Genomic DNA, 20,496 nt, shown 5'->3' on the forward strand with positions numbered 1-20,496 from the left:
GGACAGCTGCACTACCGCTCTTTGCCCACACGGTGGCAGCATTGCCGCACAGATCGGGCGGGCCGGGCGGGGGGGAAGCTGCACTACCGCTCTCTGCCCACAGGGTGGCAGCACTGCCGCGCGGCGGCGCGGAGCGGAGCCATAAACGAACGTGCCCAGAAATGCCCTTCCGAACAGCCTCCGGAATAAATGGCCCAAAAGACCCCCGAGCACACCTGCGAGAACCCTGCCAGCAACCAGACCGAAACAAAAAAGCCTTTCGTTCAGGCTCTATTTCAATATTTTTTATCTTTGTGATTCTGATATTTACATTAATCATTACAATTCAGCTTTTATATTATGTACATTATACATCATGTATTATGTTTATTATACTATTATATTTATTATATATATTAAATATAGAAAGTTATATATAAAATAATTTATTATTTATTATGTAATGTTATAAATAATAATACATTTCATTTAAATATCATGATTATGTACATTATAGATGTTTATATTATGTATATTATATATATTTATAAAACGTGTAGTATGTAATAATATATTGTGTATTTATTATTTATATTATTTTTCATATCCTATACTTTTTGTTATTTTTCTTTTTCATTATTTTTTAATTCGTTTGTTTATATTTTAAACGATATTTTACACTAGATGAATTCATTAACCTAACACATCAGAAACACAATTAATTTGAATTAAATGAGCCTGGTTTTCTAAGGGGTAAAGTTTTAATCTTTATTCAAATAATATGGGCATGTTTTCTCTTTCTCTATGGTTTTTTTTTGGTGGGTTGCGGGGGAGTTTAGTTTGTGGGTTTTCTTTTTTTGTTCGCTTTGTTTTGGAGTTCTTTGCTAATAAACAAGCAGGGTCGGAGAGTTCAAAATAAAACGTCTACTTTGTTTTTATTGCCCCCTCTGAAATACGCCTCGACAGCCTGGACAGCAGGCTGCTGCTGGTAACACTGTGCACGGGTAGGAGGAGACCTGGTCGGGGCTGGGAAGGAAAAAACGGCACCACGGTGGTCACAGCTTTCTCCCTTCAGGAGTTTTATGGAGCAGAAAATACAGAGCTTTTGCCAACTGCGCTCTCTGTGACATCCCGACGTCCAGCGGGCACCGAGGTCATTTCTCATCTTTCTTGCCAACAGCCAAACCCCCAGGCGCCCGGGGGAAGAAAGAGTATGGGGAAAAAAAAAAAGGAACAAAGAAAACATGAAAAAATAAACCAAAACTATAGAAAATAATAAATAAAATTAAAATACCAAAAGAAAAAAAATTTCAAAGTAACAAAAAAGTGGAAAAAAAATTTAAACAAAAAATTAAAATAAAAAACTAAAAGTAGTTTTAACAAGTAAATAAATAACTAAAGAAAAAAAAATTAAAAAACTGAAGAAAAAGTCTTTGAAAAACCACAAAACGCAACATGAGAAACCACAACAAAAGAGCATAAAAATACAAAAATAACAAAAAATAAAATACAAAATTAAATAAATGCAGCTCTCACCTCCTGCCACTGCCTAAAAAAGCGCCATGGCTTTCCTCAATTATGCAGCAATAAGGGAAACAAACCCAGTGCCCCCCAGAACAGAAGGTTTTCTAGACAATTCCCACTTTTGCTTGGAAACAAATTCTATTTTAGTGGGAAGCTCATTTTGGACAAACACCCAAATGTGCCAAGGTAGGAAAGAACCAGCCCCTTGTGTCCAAGGAACAGCAGCTAGGCCTGGATTCAGGTTTTAATGGCATTTATGTAATTAAAAATGCAGTAAATTGAACTTTACAAAGAGATGAATCATGGCAAATAAATACTTCAAAGTTTTTTTGGGAATTCACAGAATTTTGTGGATATGGTGCTGGACAATTCCTGATTTACTAACATTAATTGGGTAAATTTCCTTGGAAATGTGCTCTACAAGGTACAAAAATTCCAATTAGGATGGAAAACTGGAAAAAAATAAATATTCCCTTACTAGAAGCAGAGAGAGAAAAAACATCAAACAAAAGGAAGGAATAACATCTAAATCCCACCTTGCCTGGAAAGCAAGCTCAGGAATTTCTAACATTGAAAACTTTTGGAACACTCATCAAGTTGGTGGAAGTTCATGGAATGATGATTTAAAATCTGCTTCCTCTGCCCTAATTTTAAAGGGAAGTGGGAATTCAACAGGTCCAGCTACTCCTATCCAAGAATGATCTGTGTTTTGTGGGAGTAACAATCCAAAGAAACTCCAATCTTACTTGTATTTGACATCGGAAACTCTCAGCAGAGTTGGGAAGTTTCAGTGGAACAAAAGCACCACACTTCCTGCAATAACAAAATTGGACTCGGCAAGTCAGGAATTTTATTTACGCATCCACGGACAAGGAGGGGGATGACACCAGGAATACACTCCAGCTGAAAGCAAGGATTTATTGGAAAAGGCAGGAAATCAAACTGACAGTCTCTGTCCAGTTACGGCCAGGCAATTATCCAGGAGTCAGAAAGAAAAGTGGGAACCTTGGACTGGGATAAGGCCTTCCAGTGGCTTCACTTCCTACTGGCTCTCTCCTTTTCGCCAACTACCTGCAAGAGGAAAAGCAACAGGAATAAAGTCTCAAACAGGATGGCCTTGGTCCAGGCAGACTGAAATGCAGCTCCCAGGGAGGGAGGCCAGGCTGTGCCTCGGGGAGCTCCGGGAATCTGGGATTGCCCGTGGGATTAAAGGGCTGGAAAAGCACACCCACCTGCCAGGTTCAGTGCTGGGACCGAGCAAGGCCGGGGCTCGGGGGCAGCAGTCAGAGCTGGGACTGCAGGAGAACACCCCAAACCCGGGTTAAACATCCGGCACGACACGCAGCACGCTCCGGGAGAAACTCGGGTGGGAGAAGCCCCGGGATGCTCCACGTTCCTTGCCCTTGGCAGCTGTGCCAGGGCCTCCCTCAGAATGCTGACCTCACCGTGCAGCTCCTACAAAATAGGAGAACTTATGGGAATCGCCCAGCAATCCATGGACTTCCAGTTATTAAGAACCACAGCTGCAGCGAAAGGTGCCCAAACTCTACTGCAAACCAGCAGGGCTGAGGAGACGCAGGGATTTATTCCAGAGGTGGCATGTTGGTGTTACTACTTTAAGCTCCTGCCGCTAGAACATATTTGTACAATAAAAACATTATTGAGGCAGCTAAATTAAAATTAAATTTTTTACACTAAAGTTGGCCAAAAAAGAGAGTCTCAAAATTAAGACACAGGCCGTACAGTTACTTAAAAAAAAAAGTTCTCATTCATGAGCATAACCTTCCAGCCTCTCATGTTTTCAGTCCTTACCATTTATTTTTACCAAGGTGATGATTAAAACCTTGTCAAAAGCTCAAAAAAAAAACAATCCAGGACAAGGCAGGTGTTTTCCCAAGTACCCTCAGTGTGGAGCTGTGTCAGCCACAAGTGTTTGCTCCCTCAGCCCAGCCCGGAGCAGGCTCCAGCTGCTGCCCAGGGGTTACCAAGGGACTCACCTGTTTCAAGCTGTAAATGCAGGTGGCCTGCACTGGAGTGCCAAAAAATGTGAAATATGTGACTCTCACCTTGAATAGCGATCGATCTTCTCAGGGGAGCCCCTCACCCAGGCTGGGGGGCTCTGCCACGGATTTCATCCCTCTGCATCTGAAAGAAAGTTGGGACAAAAGTCAGAGTGCTGCAGGATACCTTGACAGCTCCACACATCTTGTGGCAATCTAGGAATACCCTCTACAGTCTAACTACACCCCACATCACAAATTTCAAGCCCCCAGCACTATTATCCTATTACCCCCACACCCAGACTGAGCATCAAGGCAGAGCAGCTCTGGGCCAAACACACACCAACACCCGTGACACAGCACAGGACAAACGAGGGGACACAACAGGGACAGAAAACTCTGGGCAAGAAGAACGACCCTGAGGGTCCAGAGAACTCGGAATGAGATGACCGAGGTAAGATGGAAGGTGAGCTGGCCAGGCTCAGAGAACCCTGCAGGAACAAGATGCCATCGGGATGACTTATCCCAAGAAATGCAGAGATGGATGCCCGAGAATCCTACGGTCAGAATCCTCGACCTGTCTTTGCATTCTCACAAGACCTAACCCGCCGGAATGGATCAGGGCGGTGCACGGCTGTCAGTACAGCTCAGAACAAGACCTGAAAAGGCATCGGACTGGATGCTTGTGAAGAGAGATGGATTCTGATGAGTGTCCGAGCAGCTGAGACAAAGGCACCTGGCTGAGGAGCACAGAGATCAGAAATGCTAAGACTGATGCCAGAGGTTTTGACAGGCGCCTGAAGGGCTAAGGGAAAAGACAGCACACACAAGACACCCAAAAGACACAGAGTGCACAACACACACAACACACCCTGGGACTGCTCTGCCCTGCACACCTCAGCACTGTGATCCAGAATGAGACTTTCCCTTTTTCTAGCCTAAGGGGTCACATCTTGCACCCCTCCATCTCCAAACCTCATGCAAAAAATCCCTCCCGCTGACCCCTGCCCTGGCACCCCGCTTTCATCCCCTCCCTAGTTCCGAGCCCTCCACTTATCTCTCAGATGTCTGGGGAGGTGAATCCACGCTGGGTCCCAAAGAAGGCCGCCTATGCCTCTGGGAAATTCCTCCTGTCACTTGCCTGCTGTCTCCTAGTCAGCTACAATAAAGAAAACCAAACATCAAAGCATAATCTTAGCTGCACATCAGCCAAAAACCAGCAGCTCTGCTACTCACCGTCTCTTAAGCAGGACCGGGTCCTCGGGCCCCGTGTGTGCTTCAGCTGAGCTCGGAGGCCGACGCTCGCAGCGCCAAAGCCTTAGAGGCATTACTGGCACCGAGCCCACCCACCGTGGCCTCCATTAGGGCTGTGAGCATCCCCGGTCAGAGCAGGACAGGAACGCAGGGTGGACATCCCCGGTGAACCTCAACCCTGTGGACTCGGCCCCACCACTGTCACTTCCTGCCTGGCCCTAGCTTAGGGCTACTGCCTGCACCTCTCAGGACTTCTGGCATTGCCTTGCCATTAGGATTGCTGCCTGCACCTGCTCTCAGGGAAACAGTGTTGGAAGCAGCACTGTGAGGACCGGGATACCTGTACTCTGACTTGTATCCTAGCCTGTACCCCTGATTTTCACTGTGTGTTCTCTAGTCCTTCAGTCCTTTACCTCAGCCTCTGTGTGTATCACTGTAACCTCCCCCCTTCTGAACCCTGCTTCTTTTGAGCCCTAGACCTTGCAGCCGGGGACGCTCTGCACCGTTAGGGTCCCAAGAGCTGTCCCGCACGCAGGACAGGTACATCCACAGTTGTTCCCTGCCTACCCTAAACGTGGCCCTGAGACAGGGCAGAGGCTGACAGAGCCGAACTCTTTGCGGTGGCAAAAGGCACGAAGCCTTACCAACCGCCGCCTCGAGAGGGAAATCAGGAGCACTTCCACCGGCTGCGGAGAGACAGGGAATCCCAGGGTGGGTGGGGCGGGAAACCCCCGTTATCCCCAGCCCTGCTGGATCCTGCTCCCCACTATCGCTTCCTGCCTGGCCCTAGCCTGACAGTGTCTGCACAGGTCAGAGCTTCTGGTGTGTTCCTGCACTAGGGCTGCTGCCTGCACCTGCTCTCAGGGGAAGTGTGCTGGTAGCAGTGCTGTGAGGGCCGCTACACCTGTACTCTGACTTGTATCCTAGCCTGCTCCCCTGAGTTTCACCGTGTGCTTTCTCTCTCAAGCCCTCCCTCAGCCCGTGTGTCACTGTAAACTCCCTCCACTGAACCCTACTAACCTGACACCTTGCAACCAGCATTGCTCCCCTAATCAGGACGCTCCTGGGCCAGGAATCCCCTGCTGCAGCCCAACCCTGTGGACTCTAAAAGAAGGCCAACAATGTGAAGCTCCCTAGAACATGGAGATGGGTCAGAACTGCCCCGCCCAGCAAAGGCTCTGGTGATGCTGAGGAGAAACCCTCACCCTTTACTCCTGAAGGGACCATCCCACTAGGGCCTTCTCCTCTAAGGTAACTTTAAATCACCTCCCAGGACTGAAAAGGTTTTTTCCCTTCTCCTGACCACCGGCCCCAACACTTAGCTTTTGGAAGACGAGTGGACAAAATCCATAATCCTTAAGAGAAATGAATGTGTCGGCACCGTAGACATCGAGATGTTCTCAGCATCCGCTTTGGGGTGCCGTATCCAGACTTTGTCTCCGCACCTCCTCGCGCTACCTAGGATCACAAAACAGGAAATGTGACTATCCCCCTCCAGAAGAGTAATCCCCAGGGCTCCTCTGCACTGCTGCCCCAGCTCCCCCTCAGATCTTCACTCCGCTCCAGAGGCTGACAGGAGTGGACCCAGCAAAAGGAAAAAGTAAATGCTGAGCGCATCGCTCACCTATGGGTCACCCTGCCTAAAGGGCAACTCACCGGCTCTCTCTATTCCTTGGCACGCCTAGGACAGCAGCAGCACCTGCAAAGAAACAAAAGAAACAAAAAATCATGCTGAGTTACTGTGAAACAGCAACCTCCCCAGTCTGACTGAAGCATGCCGCAAGTATACCTTAATGCTGCACCCGTTTGGCCTCTGGCATCCGGGGCCAGCACATCTTTTAATTTTAGGGGACACCCTAAAATTAAAAAAAAAGAACAGTGAATCCTTACAGCTGTACCAGCAAGTGAGATTTGAGCAAGAGCAACTGCTTCTGTCCACCAGTCACTGCTCACCTCCCCCACTTCACCCTGACTGTCGATATCCAGCTTCACCTAAAAATAAAGACAAAGAACAGAGCTGTAACACTGCCACTATTTACACTTCCCCTGCAAACACAAAAAGAGACTGACCTGCTCAGGGGATCCCCCTCACTAGGAATGGGGGGCTCTGCCACAGATTTCATCCATCTGCATCTGAAACGAATTTAGGACAAAAGTCAGAGCGCTGCAGGATACCTTGGCAGCCCCAGACATCTTGTGGCAATCTAGGAATACCCTCGACAGTCTAACTACACCCCACATCACAAATTTCAAGCCCCCGGCACTATTACCCTCGTACCCCTACACCCAGACTGAGCAGCAGGGCAGAGCAGCTCCGGGCCAAACACACACCAACACCCGTGACACAGCACAGGACAAACGAGGGGACGCAACAGGGACAGAAAACTCTGGGCAAGAAGAATGACCCTGAGGGTCCAGAGAACTCGGGATGAGATGACCGAGGTGAGACGGAAGGTGAGCTGGCCAGGCTCAGAGAACCCTGCAGGAACAAGATGCCATCGGGATGACTTATCCCAAGAAATGCAGAGATGGATGCCCGAGAACCCTACGGTCAGAATCCTCGACCTGTCTTTGCATTCTCACAAGACCTAACCCGCCGGAATGGATCAGGGCGGTGCACGGCTGTCAATACAGCTCAGAACAAGACCTGAAAAGGCATCGGACTGGATGATGCTGAAGACTGATGGATTCTGATGTGTGTCCTAGCACCAAAGTCAAAAGCACCTGGCCCAGGAACACAGAGATCAAAGATGCTAAGATCGATGCCAGGAGTTTTGACAGGCCCCAGGAAGGGCTACAGCAAAAGACACAAAAGACAAGATGCACAAAAGACACAGAGTGCACAACAGACAGGTGACACAACACACCCTGGGACCGCTCTGCCCTGCACACCTCGGCACTGTGATCCAAAATGAGACTCTCCCTGGATGTAACCTAAGGGGTCACATCTTGGACATCCCTGTCTCCAAACCTGACTCCAAAAACCCCTCCCAGTGACCCCTGCTCCGGCACCCCGCTTTCATCCCCACTCTAGCTCCAAGCCCTCCACTTATCTCTCTGACGTCCAGGGAGGCAAATCTGCGCCAGGTGCCAAAGAAGGCCACCTCTCCCTCAGGGAAATTCCTGCTGTCGCCAGGCTGCTGTCTCCTACACAGCTACAATAAAGAAAACCAAACATCAAAGCATAATCTTGGCAGCCCATCACCCAAAACCCGACAATTCTGCTACTCACTGTCTCCTAAGCTTGCCTGTGTCCTCGGCCCCGCGCTTCAGCTGCGCTCAGAGGCCAACGCCGGCGTCGCAGGGTCTGCCTGGGTAAAGAGCAGACAATGTGACGTGGCAGCGCTGGAACTTGAGGGGACCATCCCTCCTCCTCCTCCTCCTCCCTGACTCACCTCAACTCCTCGCCCGTTATCCAAGACTACCTGGATGGGGCCTTCACAAGGAGAAGATCAAGACTCCATCACAGACTCCTGGAATGCTCCCGGAGGGCTCACGGGTGAGGTGACCCGGGTCTGTTGTCCGGTTGGTGAGAGGGGAGCTCGGCCTCCTGCGAGTGGACTCCCTAAAACGCACAATAACGGAGGCTTAGAGTTGCACCAGCGAGTGAGGCTTGAACAATAGCAACTGCTTCTGTCCACCCATCACTGCTCACCTCGCCCACGTCAGCTTGACTGCTGAGATCCGGCTTTACCACCTAAAAATAAAGACAAAGAACAGAGCTGTAACACAGCCATCATTTACACCTCCCCTGCAAACACAAACAGGGACTGACCTTCTCAGGGGAGCCCCTCACCCAGGATGGGGGGCTCTGCCACAGATTTCATCTCTCTGCATCTGAAAGAAAGTTCGGACAAAAGTCAGAGTGCTGCAGGATACCTTGACAGCTCCAGACATCTTCTGGCAATCTAGGAATACCCTCTACAGTCTAACTACACCCCACATCACAAATTTCAAGCCCCTGGCACTATTACCCTCGTACCCCTACACCCAGACTGAGCATCAAGGCAGAGCAGCTCCCGGCCAAACACACACCAACACCCGTGACACAGCACAGGACAAACGAGGGGACGCAACAGGGACAGAAAACTCTGGCAAGAAAAATGACCCTGAGGGTCCAGAGAACTCAGAATGAGATGACCGAGGTGAGACGGAAGGTGAGCTGGCCAGGCTCAGAGAACCCTGCAGGAACAAGATGCCATCGGGATGACTTATCCCAAGAAATGCAGAGATGGATGCCCGAGAACCCTACGGTCAGAATCCTCGACCTGTCTTTGCATTCTCACAAGACCTAACCCGCCGGAATGGATCAGGGCGGTGCACGGCTGTCAGTACAGCTCAGAACAAGACCTGAAAAGGCATCGGACTGGATGCTTGTGAAGAGAGATGGATTCTGATGAGTGTCCGAGCAGCTGAGACAAAGGCACCTGGCTGAGGAGCACAGAGATCAGAAATGCTAAGACTGATGCCAGAGGTTTTGACAGGCCCCTGAAGGGCTAAGGGAAAAGACAGCACACACAAGACACCCAAGACACAGAGTGCACAACAGACACAACACACACCAGGACTGCTCTGCCCTGCACACCTCAGCACTGTGATCCAGAATGAGACTTTCCCTTTTTCTAGCCTAAGGGGTCACATCTTGCACCCCTCCATCTCCAAACCTCATGCAAAAAATCCCTCCCGGTGACCCCTGCCCTGGCACCCCGCTTTCATCCTCTCCCTCGTTCCGAGCCCTCCACTTATCTCTCAGATGTCTGGGGAGGTGAATCCACGCTGGGTCCCAAAGAAGGCCGCCTATGCCTCTGGGAAATTCCTCCTGTCACTGGGCTGCTGTCTCCTAGTCAGCTACAATAAAGAAAACCAAACATCAAAGCATAATCTTAGCTGCACATCAGCCAAAAACCAGCAGCTCTGCTACTCACCGTCCCTTAAGCAGGACCGGGTCCTCGGGCCCCGTGTGTGCTTCAGCTGAGCTCGGAGGCCGACGCTCGCAGCGCCAAAGCCTTAGAGGCATTACTGGCACCGAGCCCACCCACCGTGGCCTCCATTAGGGCTGTGAGCATCCCCGGTTAGAGCAGGACAGGAACGCAGGGTGGACATCCCCGGTGAACCTCAACCCTGTGGACTCGGCCCCACCACTGTCACTTCCTGCCTGGCCCTAGCTTAGGGTTACTGCCTGCACCTCTCAGGACTTCTGGCATTGCCTTGCCATTAGGATTGCTGCCTGCACCTGCTCTCAGGGAAACAGTGTTGGAAGCAGCACTGTGAGGACCGGGATACCTGTACTCTGACTTGTATCCTAGCCTGTACCCCTGATTTTCACTGTGTGTTCTCTAGTCCTTCAGTCCTTTACCTCAGCCTCTGTGTGTATCACTGTAACCTCCCCCCTTCTGAACCCTGCTTCTTCAGAGCCCTAGACCTTGCAGCCGGGGACGCTCTGCACCATTAGGGTCCCAAGAGCTGTCCCGCACGCAGGACAGGTACATCCACAGTTGTTCCCTGCCTACCCTAAGAAACGTGGCCCTGAGACAGGGCAGAGGCTGACAGAGCCGAACTCTTTGCGGTGGCAAAAGGCACGAAGCCTTACCAACCGCCGCCTCGAGAGGGAAATCAGGAGCACTTCCACCGGCTGCGGAGAGACAGGGAATCCCAGGGTGGGTGGGGCGGGAAACCCCCGTTATCCCCAGCCCTGCTGGATCCTGCTCCCCACTATCGCTTCCTGCCTGGCCCTAGCCTGACAGTGTCTGCACAGGTCAGAGCTTCTGGTGTGTTCCTGCACTAGGGCTGCTGCCTGCACCTGCTCTCAGGGGAAGTGTGCTGGTAGCAGTGCTGTGAGGGCCGCTACACCTGTACTCTGACTTGTATCCTAGCCTGCTCCCCTGAGTTTCACCGTGTGCTTTCTCTCTCAAGCCCTCCCTCAGCCCGTGTGTCACTGTAAACTCCCTCCACTGAACCCTACTAACCTGACACCTTGCAACCAGCATTGCTCCCCTAATCAGGACGCTCCTGGGCCAGGAATCCCCTGCTGCAGCCCAACCCTGTGGACTCTAAAAGAAGGCCAACAATGTGAAGCTCCCTAGAACATGGAGATGGGTCAGAACTGCCCCGCCCAGCAAAGGCTCTGGTGATGCTGAGGAGAAACCCTCACCCTTTACTCCTGAGGGGACCATCCCACTAGGGCCTTCTCCTCTAAGGTAACTTTAAATCACCTCCCAGGACTGAAAAGGTTTTTTCCCTTCTCCTGACCACCGGCCCCAACACTTAGCTTTTGGAAGACGAGTGGACAAAATCCATAATCCTTGAGAGAAATGAATGTGTCGGCACCGTAGACATCGAGATGTTCTCAGCATCCGCTTTGGGGTGCCGTATCCAGACTTTGTCTCCGCACCTCCTCGCGCTACCTAGGATCACAAAACAGGAAATGTGACTATCCCCCTCCAGAAGAGTAATCCCCAGGGCTCCTCTGCACTGCTGCCCCAGCTCCCCCTCAGATCTTCACTCCGCTCCAGAGGCTGACAGGAGTGGACCCAGCAAAAGGAAAAAGTAAATGCTGAGCGCATCGCTCACCTATGGGTCCACCCTGCCTAAAGGGCAACTCACCGGCTCTCTCTATCCCTTAGCACACCTAGGACAGCAGCAGCACCTGCAAAGAAACAAAAGAAACAAAAAATCATGCTGAGTTACTGTGAAACAGCAACCTCCCCAGTCTGACTGAAGCATGCCGCAAGTATACCTTAATGCTGCACCCGTTTGGCCTCTGGCATCCGGGGCCAGCACATCTTTTAATTTTAGGGGACACCCTAAAATTAAAAAAAAAGAACAGTGAATCCTTACAGCTGTACCAGTAAGTGAGATTTGAGCAAGAGCAACTGCTTCTGTCCACCAGTCACTGCTCACCTCCCCCACTTCACCCTGACTGTCGATATCCAGCTTCACCTAAAAATAAAGACAAAGAACAGAGCTGTAACACTGCCACTATTTACACTTCCCCTGCAAACACAAAAAGAGACTGACCTGCTCAGGGGATCCCCCTCACTAGGAATGGGGGGCTCTGCCACAGATTTCATCCATCTGCATCTGAAACGAATTTAGGACAAAAGTCAGAGCGCTGCAGGATACCTTGGCAGCCCCAGACATCTTGTGGCAATCTAGGAATACCCTCGACAGTCTAACTACACCCCACATCACAAATTTCAAGCCCCCGGCACTATTACCCTCGTACCCCTACACCCAGACTGAGCAGCAGGGCAGAGCAGCTCCCGGCCAAACACACACCAACACCCGTGACACAGCACAGGACAAACGAGGGGACGCAACAGGGACAGAAAACTCTGGCAAGAAAAATGACCCTGAGGGTCCAGAGAACTCGGAATGAGATGACCGAGGTAAGGCCGAAGGTGAGCTGGCCAGGCTCAGAGAACCCTGCAGGAACAAGATGCCAACAGGATGACTTGTCCCAGAGACAGATGCCTGAGAATCCTACATCAGAATCCTCTACCTGTCTTTGGATTCTTAAAAGACCTGACCCGCAGTAATGGATCACTGTGGTGCACTGCTGGTGATACAGCTCAGAACAAGACCTGAAAAGGCATCGGACTGGATGCTTGTGAAGAGAGATGGATTCCCACGTGTGTCCGAGCACAAGGTTCAATGGCATCAGCACCTGGCCAAGGAACAGGCGATGTTAAGAACGATGCCTGGCATTTCCAACAGGCCCCTCAAAGGGCTAAGGCAAAAGACACACCATACGAGACACCCAAAAGACACACAGTACACAACAGACAAGTGAAACGACATGCCCTAGGACTGCTTTGCCCTGTGCACCTCAGCACTGAGATATCTCCTTTATGTGGCCTAAGGGGTCACACCTTGGACATCCCCATCTCCAAATCCGACTCAAATACACCTCCCAGTGACCCCGACCCCATATCCCACTTTCATGCCCGCCGTGGCTCCGAGCCCTTCAACTTATCTTTGGGATGTTCAGGGATGAGAATCCACATCATCTGCCAAAGAAGGCCACCTCTGCCTCTAGGAATTCCCTGCTGTCACCAGGCCACTGTCTCTCAGTCAGGTACCATAAAGGAAGCCAAACATCGATGCACGGTCTCAGCAGATCTGTTGGATGGTCAGTGAGGGGGTCTCAGCATAATACCAGTGGACCACCTAAAACACACAAACAATAATGGATGCTTAGAGTTGTCCCAGAAATGCCACTGCCCTGACCACACAAATATATGAATTCTAGAAAAGAAAACACAAAAAATAGTCCACCAAAAAAAAAGCCAGCTATTATTTCTCTTCGTCCAAATACAATAAAAATAACTCCTATATCCAATCCCCTCAAAAAACCTCCAAAATATATACCCAGAACCCCCCATCCTAAAACTAAAAGATCCATTCAGCTATAAACAGTATCTCCCAAATTATCCATAACTATAGAACACACACTATAGCCAAACAAGCTAAATAAATAAACTACTCCAGCACAATAAACTAATTATAAATATTAGGAAGCCCTAAAAAATGAACTACTGCACATTACCTCAAACCCACCAAAAAAACACTACACACCATGATAAAAGCCACCACTAAGTAAATAAAACCCTCCCCTATACCTTGCACTACAGCCAATTACATCACCGTAAACCTCAGGAAACATATCCTTGGAAAACACAATACCCCACCAAAAACAATTCAACAACAAAACTCAGTTCAAAAACAACCTAATCCACATGTAAACTAAGAAGCCTAACATGAAATAAATAGAGCATATCCCTCATCATACACCCTCTCCAAGCAAAATAAAGCTACACAATAAGTTATTAAAAGCCACTTTAAAACCATTAAACAGAAAAAACTTGAAATAAATTAAAAGCTGCATCTAACAAAACACCCAAACTTCAGCCGGCCAGGCTGGCCCTACCCAGTCTGAGTCCCTACACACAATGAACAAAACCCCAATAACACATATCAGAAGCCTATCAAGGAAAAGTACTTAATTCTATCTCAAACACAAACCCACCCATAAAGCTATCTTCACTCAAACACCAAATTACACGTAATAAACAATACCAAAAAATCAAGCAAAAGACCATATACCACCAAAGAAAGTATTAGCAAACAAAAAACCACATGTAAGCACCCCTAGTTATTAAAAATCGAGGTGAAAAGAAATGCCTCCTGGTTTAAACACAGACAGCAACAGAAAAGGACTTTTGTCACTCAATTTGAACTCCTTTTGCCTTCATAACGCCTTTTTCTTCTGGGAGCACCGGGAAGAGATTGGCAAAATGAAGCTGAAAAGGAAAAATCCTCCCTAAAACTCCACACCGGCTTACCTGCTGCTGTCTGGCACAAAGAAACTCTCCGCATCCACGTGCTCCTCCAGACGCTGTAAGAGGTTTTCCCCACCGCTACAAAAACCACACTTCCAAACTCAACATGAGTTTCCCCACCCTCTGCAGCTCGATAGAGGACTGAATTGAGGCTGCTCGGTTAAAAACCGCCCCCGGCAGGAACCGCCCCCTCATCATTGTAACATCTCACACCTGCAGCTGGTCTGCTCCCTCATTATCCTGACAGCTCACACCTGTGGCTGCTCTGTTCTCCCCTCACTGTTTACATCGCACACCTGGGGCTGCTCTGTCCCCTCAATCACCCTGTGACAGCTCTCACCGCTCCGAGTGAGGGCAGGGGCAGAGCTGCTGCTCATCCCCCGACATTTCATTGTCTGCTCCTGACACGCTGGGGCACCGGGTTTCCTTGCTATGGATAAGGACCCTGCTTTTCCTGCTGGTGCTCAAGGTTGAAACTGGGGTTCCACCTCCCAAAGTCCATATGGCTGAGATCCGTAATTCCTAAGGAAATTTCCCAGCAATCGTTACCCTTCATTTACAATTTTCCTTTGGAATCATTGCTAACTTGTCTTTCTGTGGAAGTGTTTCAAACATTCATTGAGAGTTCAGTAGCTGGGATGGCTTGTTTATGACTTAGCTGACAATCCCAGGCTAAATCCAAACACCCAGAATTACAGGGAAATACAGAGACAGTTTATAAATACTGCCCTCCCCTTCAATTTAATTCTTCATCGCACATCCCTGGAGTAGATTTACTCCATCCTTTCTTCCCAACAGCACCTCTCCAGCACAAATCCCTCTTCTCAGACACAAACCAAACAGAATTCTACTACAAGTGTTGGCCTGGAAAGCAAAATTCTTAGTACATCAGACGACATGATGAAAACACATACGTGCATTGATGGTCATGGAGGGAAATCTTTTCAGTGGAGAAAATAGCACACTTTCATGGACCTTCAGAAAAAGCAGAATTAGCACCAACTCCTAAGACCCCTGCTGAGGAACCCAGCCCTCCTTGGGACACCCAATGCACCAGACATCAAAAAAGGAGGGGAAAAGGTAAGCTTGGAGTGGAAAAAAAGAACATAAATACACCAGCCTGTAAAAAACCTTCACATTGCAATAGTGGGAATCAATCACCTTTGCTCTTTCCTTGCTCTTTGTGATAACATAAATATGAAGTAAAAACACATTAAACACAAGGCCGAGCTAGGATTTTACAGGTCTTCATTTTGGCAGTCTGGATGACAAATGTCTCTTCCGGGGCTGCGACGTGCTTCAGGGGCAGGCAGAGAATCGAGGCAGAAGTTGCCGGAGAGCCCTTTCTATTCCCTTCCACCCCAGCATCTGTTCTTACGGTTTCAGGCACTGGATTGTTCCATTCCTAGATCAAAACGTTATGGCACTTTCGTCAAATCTACTGCCCATCTCTAGTCAGAGTTTCCTACATTCCTGTATACAATAGAGTGGATAGAGAGAGGGTTTCTTTCCAAACTATTTTAGAGATAAATTCTTATTCTTTGCCAATACCTATAGAAATGAGAAACGTGACAGGGATTTATCCCAGTGTGGGATAGGCTTGTGGATTCTTCCCCTGCTGGGCACTAGGGGAAGGGGGTCCCAGGGATTCTGGACAGTGCTGCATCCCCTCCATATCCCAATCTCTTCCTCCAGCCGTGCCATTCCGGGGCAGTGGGAGGTTGTGGGGCAGGGTCAAGAGGCGGAAGCAGAGCTGGCTCTGGCTGCAGGGCTGACCGGGCATGCCAAGGTGGTGAGGGTGGTCTTCAGCCCCCAGAAAATCAGCTACAAGGAACTTCTCAAAGTCTTCTGGGAGAACTGTGACCCCACTCAAGGCAGGGATGAGCCCCTGGCGCTGGGCAATGGAAGGGTCAGGGGGACTTAAACTCAAATGGACTCCAGCAGGAGGTTCTTGGCATTTTCATCACTTGGTGCTGGATGTGGTGGGCAACACATGGGGCACAACGAGTTTGAGGGGTTTAACTGCAAACAGGCTGTAACAGGAGGTCCTTGGCATCTCCCCGCTTTGGTGCTGGATGCTGGGAAGGTCTTGCATGACTTACCGCACTCACCCTTTAACAAAACCCCCCACGTTGCCCCTTGTGCCTCAGTTTCCCCACCAGGGATGAAGGCAGTGGCCAATGGGGCCCAGGAGAGCCCAGTGGGGCCTGGGAAAGGCCTTGTGGGACCTGGTTATGGTGCCCTACAACCGTCCTCCTGAGTGTTGCCCACGGGGAACGAGGCAGCAGGAGGATGTGGGCACTCAGTACTGCTCTGTCATCTACACACTGGGTTCTGAGCAGCAGGGAGCTGTCCTCTGGAGGAGGGACATGTACCAGCAGGCTCTGGGGACACTGGGACCCTCTCATGGGGACACTGGGACCCACCCTGGGGACACTGTAACTGCCCTTGTGGGCACTGGGATCCCTGCTGGTCATACCGAGAGGCCGCTGGGGACTCTAAGGCTAGAGATCATCTTGGAGTTGCTAGGACCCCTCTCGGGTAACCTGGACCCCCATGAAGACACCGGGAGTGCTCTTGGGGATACTGGGGCATACCTTGTGAACACTGTGCCCCCTGGACCACTGAGACACACCCTGGGGAGACTCGAACTTCCCCCACCATGAGAAACTACAACTTCCTGGGGACACCAGGACTGTCCCTGAGAACATTGTGACCCCCCTGCAGGCACTGGATCTCCTACAATGTGACACTCTGAGCATGTGGTAACACCAGGAGCCTTTCTGAGGACACTGTGACACCAGGCACCTTCCCCAGCTTTGGAGTATGGAACAAGACCCTGCCCTAGCTGTGTCATGTGTGAGGCAATGGGGTGGGGGGGGGGGGGGCCCTCCAGGCTTCTCCCGCCATGGGACTGTCCTGGGAACTGGGAGCAGAGTGGCATGGGGACATCACAATTGTCATAGAACTGGCCGGGGACTTCTAATATGCCGAGGACTACCACCAGCAGTACCTGTACAAGCAGCCCGGGGCCTCTTGTGGCCTGAAGGGCGCTGGGGTCACCTGCCCCATCACCTCCTGAGGTGCTGCCTCCTGTCCCCTGGGCTGTCCTGCCAACCCACAGTGCCCATGTGACCCATTGCTCCCTGTGATTAAAACTCTGTGACCCCCACCCTGTCCTGGCCAGTCCCGTGGCTGTGACTGGTGAGGGTTCTGGTGGGTTGCTGGGGTGGGGGGACACACCCATGGGTGCTGTTTGGGGGAGGTGGGTTTGTGGTTTGCCCCAGGGGAGGATACTGGGGGTTGGGGCTCACTTGGTGGTAGGGGAGGGGCTGGGCAGTCCATGAGGTTCCTGGGGTTGATGGTTACTGTGGGGGCACTTGCGTGGGGCTGCAGCACAGGGGGGAGGAGCAGAGCTGTGTCCGTGGGGGCCACGTGTCTGTGTCCATGCGCTGTGTGTCCGTGTCCGCCGTTTCTGTTCGTGGGCGCCGTCGGGCGGAGGCTGTAGTGCCGCGCTCTCCACCAGGCGGCAGTGCTGAGCCGCACCGCCTCCCCCCGGCGGGGGCGTAGCAGTGCGCGCTCTCCACCAGGCGGCAGTGCTGAGCCGCACCGCCTCCCCCCGGCGGGGGCGTAGCAGTGCGCGCTCTCCACCAGGCGGCAGTGCTGAGCCGCACCGCCTCCCCCCGGCGGGGGCGTAGCAGTGCGCGCCTACGCGGCACTCGCGGTACGAGCTGCGTTTGCGGTGCGTGAGCGCGCACACAAACATACTCCGTGCCCGTCCAGGTGGGGGTGGCACACGGGTACAGAAGGGACGAGCGTAGGCATGCTCAGGGACATACAGGGTCACCTACACACACATGCATGCACGGGGCCGTACGTCTTCCATACATACCTATACGTACATCCACAGGTGCTACAGGCTGTGAACTCCAGCTCCCACATCCCTGCTGAATGTTCCCCCAGCTCCATGGATGGGGGCACAGAGGGTGCCATGATGTCCCCGTGTCACAGGGGCCGAGCCCAGCGTGGGACTTGTCCCCAGCCCCACAGTGGGGACACACACTGGGACATTTTTGTAGAAAGTGAAGTCCCTTGGGTGAACAGAGAGTGAAAAAATTAACTAAAAGCAGTGAGAAAGAGAGCGCAGGTCAGCTTCTGGCACCTGGCCCCACAAGCAGATGTGGCAGCTGGCTCTGTAGAGGGAGCTGGGGACAGGGGACAAGGGACCCCTGTCTTCAGCCTTGCACTCCAGCATCCTCATCATCCTAAGGAACAGTGTTGGACAGGGCAACTGCTGTGGGGTTTCATGGCAGGGGATGACTGGGATGGGTGTTCCCAGATGTAAGGCTTTGTGAGTTGCTCCCCAAGGACCCCTGCACCCCTGTCCCCAGTTGCTGGAGTCAGGGGATGGGATAAGGAGAGGGGCCAAAGGATGGAGAAACCAGTGGATATTGGGGCTGGACCACATCATTCCAGGCTTGGATTTTGGCTTTCATTCCCAACAAGAGGGTAGAAGTTGCTTTTAAGACCCTGAGTGGGGAAACTGAGGCAGGGACTGTCTCAGCACAGGGGTTTAGGAATGGGGACCCCCAGTTTGGCCACTCCCCAAGAGTCCTTGGATTGTACGGCCACAGGTCCAGTGGGTTTGGAGGAGCACTGAGGGCACACCCCCACGTCCCCCTTTCCTGCAGGGATATGGCTTGAGGAGACGAGACAAAAGAGCCCCTCCTCACCCTGCCACTGCCCCCAGTATGGCATCCGGGTAGATGGAAACTGTGTGTCAGAGGAAGTTGGGGGGGACACCCAGGTGTCCTCCCCCAGCACCTGTGCTAAGCCTGACCTACCCCATTCCCTGACACACCTGGGATGAGTTGGGCCAATCCCCATGGGGTGGGTTCCCAGCAGAGGGAGGGCACAACCCTCACCCCCCACCTTTGCTTCCCACCCCTGCTTAAACCCAGAATGGACACACAACCCAAACACCGGTGGGGGTGAACAAACTGGGAGGTCCCCATCATCAAACTACAGCACTGACACCATCCCTTCCTCAGTTTCCTTACTCAGGGTCTGAAGAGCAGCTTCTCATCCCACACTGGGGCTGGAAAGGCACAATCCAGACTGGGAATTATTTGGTCCAGGGTGAACTTTCACCAGCATCCCAGCCCCATGGGGAGGCTGGGATCCCATCCCAACATATTGCCATGTTGGGGATCAGATGAATGGGGAGGTTAGGGAGTGGAGGTTGGGGAGGGGATGCTGGCAAGATATTTATACTGAGGATTCAGAGGGAGGGGTCTGTGGCGCTCTTTGCCGAGCAAAGAAAATAACAATTTGGGCAGGTTTGAAAAGAGCCGAAACCACGACAGGAAACTCAAATTGTACAAATGCAGATGTGAGTGGAAAAAGCTCTTGAGCTGGTCGATCCGGCTTTCACCTCCACTAAAAATAAACCTGCCTTATTAGGGGCAGATGGGGGCTGAGATAAAACATCTCTCTCCCTACCCCCCCTCATGTTTTTCCATGGAGGGGCTGTTTCGTGTGATGCTGTGCGATGTGGCTTTCTGGGGGTAGTGGGGATGGATGGCTTGGCCAGGGGCTTGTGTTGAGTTTTGGGGTTGTGTGTCAGGTTTTCTGGAGGAGGGTTGGTGGGGTTGATGTGACTTAGGGCTGGGCAATGCAGGGTGGGGGGTGTGATGAGTTGTAACGGTCTCTGAGTGTAATAAGGCAGCCTGGCAAAGCCACATCCTGCAGCACAGCGGGACCTGGGGGGGGGGGGGGGAATTTGGGGTGCTGAGAAAGGGAGGGATTGGGGGCAGGGGCTGCAGGGAGCAGCAAAACTCTTCCTGGGACCCCCATGTAACACAAGCTGGGCTCCTCTTCCCCACGTCTGTTTTCCCTCTTTGGACCATGCCTAGGATGCAGCACCCCACGTTTGGGGAGAGGCTGTGGCAAAGATGGTGCCAGGTTTGGGTGCCCACTGCCCCCTGCTGCTGCACGCCAGCCCTGGGAGGATATTGTGGAAGGTGGGTGTTGCTTCGCTGTCACTCTGGCAGTGGCAGCGGGGCCCGGGGTCTTCTGAGTCAGCCCAGTGTCTCCATACCTGCAGCAGCCACGGGGGGCAAGCAGGGTTGTTCACACCTGCAGCCTTTGCACCCCCTGCCCCATCCTCCTCCTTTTGCAGGGATGCAATTCGGATGGATGCAATTTGGTAAGGGAGGAATCAAAAAGGTGTGAAGGGAGAAGGGAGGAGAGCAAGGAGTGGGCTGACCACCAAATTGTGAGTGTACCTCCAGTAGTAGCACAGCACCTCAGCACCTACCCTGCTGGGAACACCCACAAGGACACCCCCACCAGGGCCTGGGTTATAGGGTGCTCACATGGCATGAGCTGATCAGTCT

General features: G+C 51.4%; 3 long non-coding RNA genes across 3 annotated transcripts; all 3 read right to left on the reverse strand.

Annotated features, from left to right (window-relative positions):
- Nucleotides 1-2,303: 2,303 nt before the first annotated feature.
- Nucleotides 2,304-4,472, reverse strand: LOC136301428 (uncharacterized). Its single transcript, XR_010723871.1, has 3 exons — nucleotides 3,570-4,472; nucleotides 2,736-2,958; nucleotides 2,304-2,574 (listed from the first exon to the last, which is right to left on the reverse strand). It is a non-coding gene; the product is annotated as an uncharacterized lncRNA (long non-coding RNA).
- A 71-nt stretch (nucleotides 4,473-4,543) lies between these two features.
- On the reverse strand, nucleotides 4,544-7,268 carry LOC136301457 (uncharacterized). Its single transcript, XR_010723878.1, has 5 exons — nucleotides 6,828-7,268; nucleotides 6,711-6,749; nucleotides 6,547-6,613; nucleotides 6,414-6,456; nucleotides 4,544-6,215 (listed from the first exon to the last, which is right to left on the reverse strand). It is a non-coding gene; the product is annotated as an uncharacterized lncRNA (long non-coding RNA).
- A 4,091-nt stretch (nucleotides 7,269-11,359) lies between these two features.
- On the reverse strand, nucleotides 11,360-12,042 carry LOC136301478 (uncharacterized). Its single transcript, XR_010723885.1, has 4 exons — nucleotides 11,775-12,042; nucleotides 11,658-11,696; nucleotides 11,494-11,560; nucleotides 11,360-11,403 (listed from the first exon to the last, which is right to left on the reverse strand). It is a non-coding gene; the product is annotated as an uncharacterized lncRNA (long non-coding RNA).
- Between the last annotated feature and the right edge of the window lie 8,454 nt (nucleotides 12,043-20,496).

This window comes from Chamaea fasciata, unplaced genomic scaffold, assembly GCF_029207755.1.
Source record: "Chamaea fasciata isolate MVZ Bird 193981 ecotype frontalis unplaced genomic scaffold, bChaFas1.0.hap1 SCAF_26, whole genome shotgun sequence".
Taxonomy (NCBI): Eukaryota; Metazoa; Chordata; class Aves; order Passeriformes; family Sylviidae; genus Chamaea; species Chamaea fasciata.